Source organism: Fundulus heteroclitus, chromosome 23 (genome assembly GCF_011125445.2).
Source record: "Fundulus heteroclitus isolate FHET01 chromosome 23, MU-UCD_Fhet_4.1, whole genome shotgun sequence".
NCBI lineage: Eukaryota > Metazoa > Chordata > Actinopteri > Cyprinodontiformes > Fundulidae > Fundulus > Fundulus heteroclitus.
The window spans coordinates 19,499,181-19,508,126 of NC_046383.1; positions in this window are offsets into that span (position 1 = coordinate 19,499,181).

The following is an 8,946-nucleotide window of genomic DNA, read 5'->3' on the forward strand; positions in this document are numbered from 1 at the left end:
TTTAACCTCCAGCTTTGTGAAGTCTAAATATTTTTAAACATCACATTCTAATAAAATGAAATTGATTTTTTAAACTCCTTATACATTATTCTATTTTTAAAAGTGAAATATCTCATTTTCTTAATAGGGTAATATCTCTATATTGTTCTTGGTGGAATTAAAATCTTATTAAATCTGATAATTTTGGCTGTACCTTTATTCAGTGTTCATTTGATCACACGTGAAATCCGCTTTATATGATCTATTCATGCGGGTCAAAAAAAGAAAAAGAAAAAAGACAAACCAGCAGACAGCTGTGATGAACTCAGGAAGGTGGATTTTTGGTTTCAACAGACAGACATGCGACAATCTAATAACATAAAGCTAATATTTTCGTGACACATCTGGAAATGTCCACAGAGCCGTTTTCTTTCTCATAACGTGTTATATTGAGTGATCAATCGAGTTTTAACCGACATAGCAATCCCTTATGATAGCACTAACAAATGTTACATTTTCAGTTTTTTCACACTAACTGAACGATAATGTAACGACACCATTGCTATATTTCGTTAAGAAAAGTAAAACATCTTCATTTCCACGCCTAATAGGTTGGAAATGAGGGGGAGTTGACTGGATTCATTCTTCCAACTGAATGCGCTCTCGACACAGGGGATACAAATTTTGGAGGGGATAAGTCATTTGGCATGACACCTATGCAGAAGGTCTTTGTGATATCACAGTAAATTGGGCAAAAGTCTGGACTTCTGCCCTGCGATGGACTGGTGACCTGTCCAGGTTGTACGCCGCTTCTCGCCCATTGACAGCTGGAGAAAGACACGGGCACCCCTCGTGAACCCAGCAGGGATAAGCGTGTTAGAAAATGAATGATGGATGGATGGACTGGGCTATTTCTTTTTCCTCGCCATAAAGATCTCAGCCACCTGGCACCAGAAAATGCTATTATTGGGCTTTCTTCGTCTGGAAACATGCATACAAACACCTTACAGGCGCAGCCATGATGAACTGGTTGAACTCGCTCAGCTGACAATACAGCGATCTGATAGGATGAGCAGCAAAACTCGAATCACGTGACCTCTTGGACCGGAGCGCCACAGTTTAGATTTTTTATTGGCTGTAACTCAATAATGTGCAAGTGAAAACGTGGGAACATTGATGTTTTGAGATCACTACTATGTGTAGCAACTTATCCAAGTGCAAGAAAGTTGCCCCCTGACAGTTCATACGAGTTCTTAAGGAAAACGTCCTACAGATTCTGGCCCACGGACTATAGGGAATATGTGCGCTACAGCATTGAATACCGAGGATTTTCTCATGTTCGGGGGGGGCTTAAGACTTTTAAAATGTCAAATGCCATATACTTTTATGTAGTAAAACTATCAAGTACTGAGAAAGTCATGTGGTGAAATATTTTGCAGGTTATATCACTCTCGCACTCTCTGTCTCTCTCTCTCTCTATATATATTAATATATATATATATATATATATATATATATATATATATATATATATATATATATATATATATATATATATCCATCCATCCATCCATCCATCCATTTTCCAAACTGCTTAATCCCTCATGGGGTCGCGGGGGTTGCTGGTGAAGCCGGAGTACCCGGATAGAACCCACGCATGCACAGGGAGAACATGCAAACTCCATGCAGAGAGACCCAGGGGTGTACTCAAACCCAGGACCTTCTTGCTGCATGGCAACAGCGCTACCCACTGCGCCACTGTATATATATATATATATATATATATATATATATATATATATATATATATATATATATATATATATATATATATATATAAAGCCAGAACCATGTGCTAGCTATGTATAAATTTTTGTCGAGAGCTCGGTTGGGCATTTCTTGCCCCACTTGTCTTTGGGTTGGTTGTCACACATGTGAAAATTAGTTTAAAATGCAGTGAATCTATTGTAAGTTGTTTCCTAATTTATGAACAACTCCTTAATATTTATTTATGAACAACTTATGAGATTACATTTTTTTAATAGTTGTGAATTCATTGCGAATTTCATTGCTCAAATATACAAACATTGGATTTTGTAATTGGATAAAAGGTTCTACACAATCGTTGTGACAATGTATGTGAAACATTTTGACCAATCATAAGTCAGTCTGCGGCGAGCGTCTATCCGTTGGCTTGATTAGTTGTTTCTCCGGTACTCTATCGCCATGTCTCCCAGAAATAATAAGTTATCCCAAACGGTCAAAGCAACCTAAAGAAAGCACATTTTCTATCAAAGTACCAGCTTTGTGCTTTTGTAATATAGCATTAATCAACATCCCTTTTGTCCACCTACAAAAGCTACCCCTTCGATAAATCTTCCCACCTGAGCTGTGATCCTCAGTCTTTCCAGAGTTACCATGGGCCTCCTATCTGCTTCCCTGATAAATTGTCAGGTTGCTTCACCCCTTTACTCCATACTCTTCACATTGTACTCTTTACCTACATTTTTATTTATAATGAAATTTGAAAACGATGTGTTCTTTTAATTCCTCTGTACAACTATCCACTACTTGTATACAGGCATGCCATGTATACTTGTTGAAATATAATATAAAATCTCTGTAAAATACACAGAGGTTTGTAATTGTGGCACTCAAAAGTTCAAGGGGTAGGAATGTTTTTTGCTGGGCACTGAACTGCTCTAAAATAGCTGGCATCAGCTGAGAGTATAGGCCTAAGTGTTAAAAAAAATAGATAAATGTATCTTTACGTTTTAATTGTGGGGGGGGGGGGGTAAACAAATAGGCTATGTACATTTCAGAATCACAACCTGCAGCCGAGTTAGGAGGACACATAACATAAAGAAGGATGAGTAAACCAGCTGATCCATTCTGTAAGAGGTTGTTTTATTTTCTTAATTCCTTTAACTTTTGTTAAATCTGTTTGCACTTTTAATTTAATCTTTCATGACAGTAAATAAAACGTTACAGGGGCGTAGGAAGGTTTTAAAATGTGTGTGTGTGTGTGTGTGTGTGTGTGTGTGTGTGTGTGTGTGTGTGTGTGTGTGTGTGTGTGGGGGGGGGCAAATAAGATAGATAAGGTATTATAGCCAAATGGCGAGCGGAGCGAACCAAAAAATCTTTTGGGTCCATAGGCAAGGAAAAGTGAAATGCACCCCTATTTAACATGTTTAATGTGCATGCTGATTAAAGAAGCAATCAGTACATCTACATCTATATCAGCACTGTAGGCTTAAGAGTTATTTTTTCGAGGCACATCATTATCTTCTCAACATTTAGGAGCTATTTACCAAACAAAGAACTACTACAAGAGGCAACAGATATTGACAGATTAAATTTGGTATTATCTCAAAGACAAAGAACAATGTTTAAATATAAAATCGTTACATACTGTTCAATAAATGATAAGCTTTTTTAATTAAGAGTAATTTTCATTTGAAGGTCCTTTTATGGATACAAGCGGCTGAAATGAGTTTTCTCCGTAGTGTGTCTGGACTCTCCCTTAGAGATAGGGTGAGGAGCTCAGTCATCTGGGGAGGACTCAGAGTAGAGCCGCTGCTCCTCCACGTCGAGAGGAGCCAGTTGAGGTGGCTCGGGCATCTGGTCAGGATGCCTCCTGGACGCCTCCCTGGTGAGGTGTTCCGGGCACGTCCCACCGGGAGGAGGCCCAGGGGAAGACCCAGGACACGCTGGAGGGACTATGTCTCCCGGCTGGCCTGGGAATGCCTTGGGATTCCTCCTGAGGAGCTGGCCCAAGTGGCTGGGGAGAGGGACGTCTGGGCCTCCCTACTAAAGCTGCTACCCCCGCGACCCGACCCCGGATAAGCGGAAGACGACGGACGGACGGACGGACGGTCCTTTTATGGGGGCCGCCATCTTGGTGAAGAACAGTACTGCCTCCTCCCAGTTTGTGACGTCACTGTGCAGTATGGGCTGTATAGCAAGTCCCAATGCCCTATCTTTCCCCTTGTAAATAAATACAGTTTTCATGCCAAAATATTTTTTTAACCTCTTAAACAAAGATAGACGTGGTATTAAGCGTTTAAATTAATACCAATTTTACATTTTAGTGACATAAAAAGACAAAAAATAAGCATTAAAGTATGGTTTATAGGTTGGGTTCTGCAATGTTATGAGTATAAAACTCATCTTTAGAACCAATCTCTGCTCCAAATGGTGATTTGCACCACCTAATCTTTTTTCTTTTTTTTTTCCTTTTCCTTTTTTTTTTTTGCACCACCTAATCTACTTTCAGCAGTTAATCGGTTATTGCAGCCGTAAACTGCAGAAAATACGGCCAGATTGGCTCATTCTGAGTTTACTCTGCTCCTGCTGTCACGATGAGCTGCAGCGCATTGTGAGGCGGAGGGATATTTTGGCCTCGCTTTTGTTTAGACCCCAAAAAAAAACCGACTTCACTTTCAGAAACAAGCCCAAACAAAAACCTGCAACCCGCAACTCACAAAATTTACAAGCGACTTTAGAAAAAAATAAGACCAAAGTCGTATAAAATAAGTGGGCTTCACAACAGTGAGCAACAGGGGTGATTCTAGGATCTGACCTTTAGGGGTGCTCAGCCCCCAGTGTTGACTGTGATTCCTGGCATGAACAACAGGCTTTCCATTTTTAGTCCAGATGTAAGATTCTTAGAGTTGACTCATTTTTGAGTTAAAGATCATCAAACAAGCTACAATATAGGCCCATCCAAAGGCACTGACAACCAGATTGAAACGTTTCACGCGATAAAACCTTGTGCATTTGTAAAAACTTTCGGTTCAATCTGCTGGCTTAATGGCTTTAACAACCGCCCATTACTAAGGGGGTGTGTCATGAATCAGAGCAGAGGACCCAGAATTCAACTAGACCAGCAGAGGTTCGGTAAAAGAATATTTATTAACAAAATCCAAAAACCAAAAAGGGCAGAGAAACAAACAGTCCAGTTGGGCAGGCAAGGCAGGAACAGACAGAAACAGGGTGGCTCAGATCTCTGGGGACAAGGGGTCAAAAATCCAAAAGCAACCAATAAACAGAAACTTGCAGGAGGAGACTCACCCATACTCAAACAGACGACCTGGCACTGATGTCTGGTCTCAACAGTTTATATGGAGGTGGAAGCAGGTGAAACCGGTGAGAAGTGATTGCAGCAGGGGTGGAGTAAGGCAGGTGTGCAGAGTAAGTAATTAGACCAGACATCAGTGCAGAGGCTCAAAACAAGAAATAAATCAGAAACCAAACCTAAACTAAGAAGCTAACAGGACAAGACAAAACTCAAAGCAGCCAGAAAACCTAAGACAGGGGAGTAAAATAACTAACATAACCAGAACAGAACCCAGAACATTACAGGGTGGACCTATTTTGGTTGAATTTGCATGTCATCTAAGCCATTACAAGGCCTTTGTTGGCAGTAGTATAAAGCTTGGTACTCCACATTACTCCAGACTTTTTTAATTGAGAAAGCTTCCTGGCGAGAAAGCGAAACGTCTTAAACTACGGAAAACATGTCCAGTTGCTTTGTTTTTTACTTTTTTTGGAATGACCATGAGCTGGATGACTGAGAATCTTCACCAGCAACTTGTGCATTTGTAAAACCTGCATAATGGCAATAGTTACACTAGCTATATTGATAAAAGTGAGGAATAATTTCCCTAAAGACAAAAAACTAACAGCTTTCTTGAAATTAAATTTTCTATGGCTTAACAGAGCAACATATGGTAGCCCACAAAAACCTTTTTCTGCAAAGTGTTTGTCAGCTGGCTGAAAAAAGGGCTGCTACTACTACACAAATTTAGCAGTCTGGATATATACCCAGTTGTGGAGAAGCATATATATATATATATATATATATATATATACACACACAATATAGGGCTGGATGTAGGGCTGGACAGACTCATAAAAGTTGGATACCGAGAAGATGCCCACACATGTTACTTATTAACTAGGTCCCAGTAAACAGTACATAGTCATACCAGATGTAAACAATTTACACATACTAGGAGTACTGAAGCTTAACCCATATTAAACAAAATAATAATAATGAATTTGAACATTAAAAAATAGTGAAATAACCAGTAGATTTCAAGTAATTAAAAATTTTATTAAGAGAAAACAAATTAATTAATAATAAGAATTGAATTCAATGACAGTAACACTATCAATTAATTAGGTAGCCAATTACTTCTTGTGCATATTGATAGCTTTCTTATTGTTGTATCTATCAAAATAATGGAAAAAGTTCAAATTAAATTTTATCTTAAAAGTGTGTGTGTGTGTGGGGGGGGGGGGGGGGGGGTGGGGGGGGGGGGGGGCAAAACATACCTTTTGCCCCCCCCTGTCCAAAAAGTGAGGGGGCACTTGCCCCCCTTGCCCCCCCTATTCCTACACCACTGGTTATGATAACACGCTGAACCTTAATCCTCTTGTAATTTCACCAATTGTACACTAGATGGCAATAATGCATACTACAAGTAGCCCTTGATTTCCAAATTTTGTGATGGTTTTTGTGGCGCTTTGTGGGTGAGAGTATCAACCCTGGACATGAGCAAGGCTATGGAGACAAGCAAATGTTCTTATCATTTCCAAAATGATCACTTAGTTTCAAAGTATTTTATAAGCAGCAAGTGAAAGTGTGTCATTCATAATAATAATAATTCATAATGAACGACACATTTAAGTGAATGAATGAATGATTCACTTATTCCCCGTATTTATACAGGTGAATCCCATTGAAAGTGACTGTTTAATTTTCATGAAAGACCTGTATGAGCCATCATACAATATAAAACCCTTTTTATTGCAGACAAACATCATTAAAATGTTGTTTTTAGAGTACAGTACTTCAAATAAGTGAATGAAACTAGGCAGATTTAAAAAGAAAATATGCTGTCAGGTTCTCTAAGGTTCATAAAATCAAACAATGCTCCATACAGAGCATCTCATAATACTGAAAACTGGTAAAACATGTTGAAACATTTCAGGAGCCTTTAACAATCAGTATAATTTTTTATACATATAAAATGAGAATGATCAAGTAACAGACCAAAACATCTGGATTATAGGAGTAGAAAAGAAACAAATATCAATGTTTGTTACATGATGTAAAGAATGAACAGAAAACAAATTGATACAGAAATCAGATATCTTTTCTCAAGCACTTGAAAGTATTTAATTTGTTTTTATAAGATCTTAATGGGACTTGATAAACTGACCTACCACCTTACAAATCTTTAAACTGAGGAAAGAATTAGTTATACTCAGATTAGGCTTTTGGGTGATTTTATTGTTAAATTTCTTAAACTATTAATAACCTTGGCTTACCCAAGGCTCATTATGTGTCCAAGAGCTGCTAGTGAATAGGGGACAGTGTGTGGCAATGATTAAACCATTAAATGTTTCCTATCAGTATAGATAATTGAAAGTTTAAGGCAGAAATATAAAGTATATTTCTTTTCAGAGATAAAGAATGTGAACATTTATTCTAAAACTACAAAAGATGTCTTAGAAGCAGAGACATCAGATTCCTTCAAAAATGCAAAAGTATAATTTCACCTTTAATGTTTTCTGTATAAGGTAAAACACCTTTCACTACATTTTGTAAAATGTATTACTCACTGAGTAAACTCAAGTAGGGATTAAACCGAACTGCTGAGCTGTTCAGAGGCCTGGGTTGGCCCATACTCAAAGCCACATAGTCACTCCCTAGTTTGATGTTTACTTTATTACACTGAATTTTCTGCAAGTTTGTTTGTGTCTGTACAGTCTCATATGTGACCTTTTAAGAGAGGATGAAAATAAACATTTATATAACATCTCTCTTCTAAGAGCACAACAGCTGATGTCATTGGATATATTCGGTCCAGTTTGAGAATAAATACTATACCAACAGATGATGGGTTTGCGGGTGGGTTCCTACACCTTTAATCACTAAATATCTTTGATGATTATGTCGCAGACGGAGCAAAGCTTAAAGGACAAGATTAGAAACTTTGGTTTAACTCAACATGTTAAACAGGGACATATTCTAGACTTGATCATCACTAAGGGTCTAAACATTTCCAAAGTGAATGTGACTGATGTTGCTCTGATCACTTTTCTGTTACCTTTGAAAGCATTGTTTCCAGTGACACGATCAGCCCAAGAGACATCATAAGAAAACACATATTTAAGGACGATGTCGCTGAAACCTTTAACCAAGCCTTCTTTTCTACTTCCACTCTTTCCTGTAACTCAGGGGATGAACTATTAGATAACTTTCACTCTAAAGTTTCAGACCTCATTGACTGCATTGCTCCAATTAAAGTGAAGGTTGTTTCTGGGAAGAAAAAAATCTCCTTGGTGAAGTGCTCCAGCCTTTGTGATTCAGCATTGGACTGGTATAAATCCTACTCAAAGAACAGGGACTTTTTTCTGTCAGTAGGTAACCCTACTTCATAGACCACAAAAATCACACACAGGGTTCTCCAAGGGTCCATTTTTTTGTCCCCTCCTACTCCATATCTCCTTTCTCCCTTTAGATCAGGTCATTAAAAACAACATCAGTTACCATAACTATGTTGACGACACACAGTTTAGGAAGCCAGAGCTAGCTGTAGCAGATGATTAACTAGAAATTATGTGCGACAAGGCACTTCCGGGCCATTAGCTAGATGAGTTAATCCTAAATTACACAAACCACCATAAAATTTACATTAATGTTCCCTATTAATGTTGTACTAGCCCCTGTAGCACTGTTGAACAATGGTGGAGCAAAACGAAACAAACATTATGTTTAAACAAGTCATAGTTATATGTACTGGGATTTGTAGCAGGTTATTAATGGAGTCAAATAGCGGCTAATGCTACCAGACATTCGGCGCTCACTTAAAAAGACTTTTAAACTATATTTTGTTCTATTGAGCAGACCGGAAAGCACAAACATTAATGTTCCATCAATGTTTAAAACCTTTG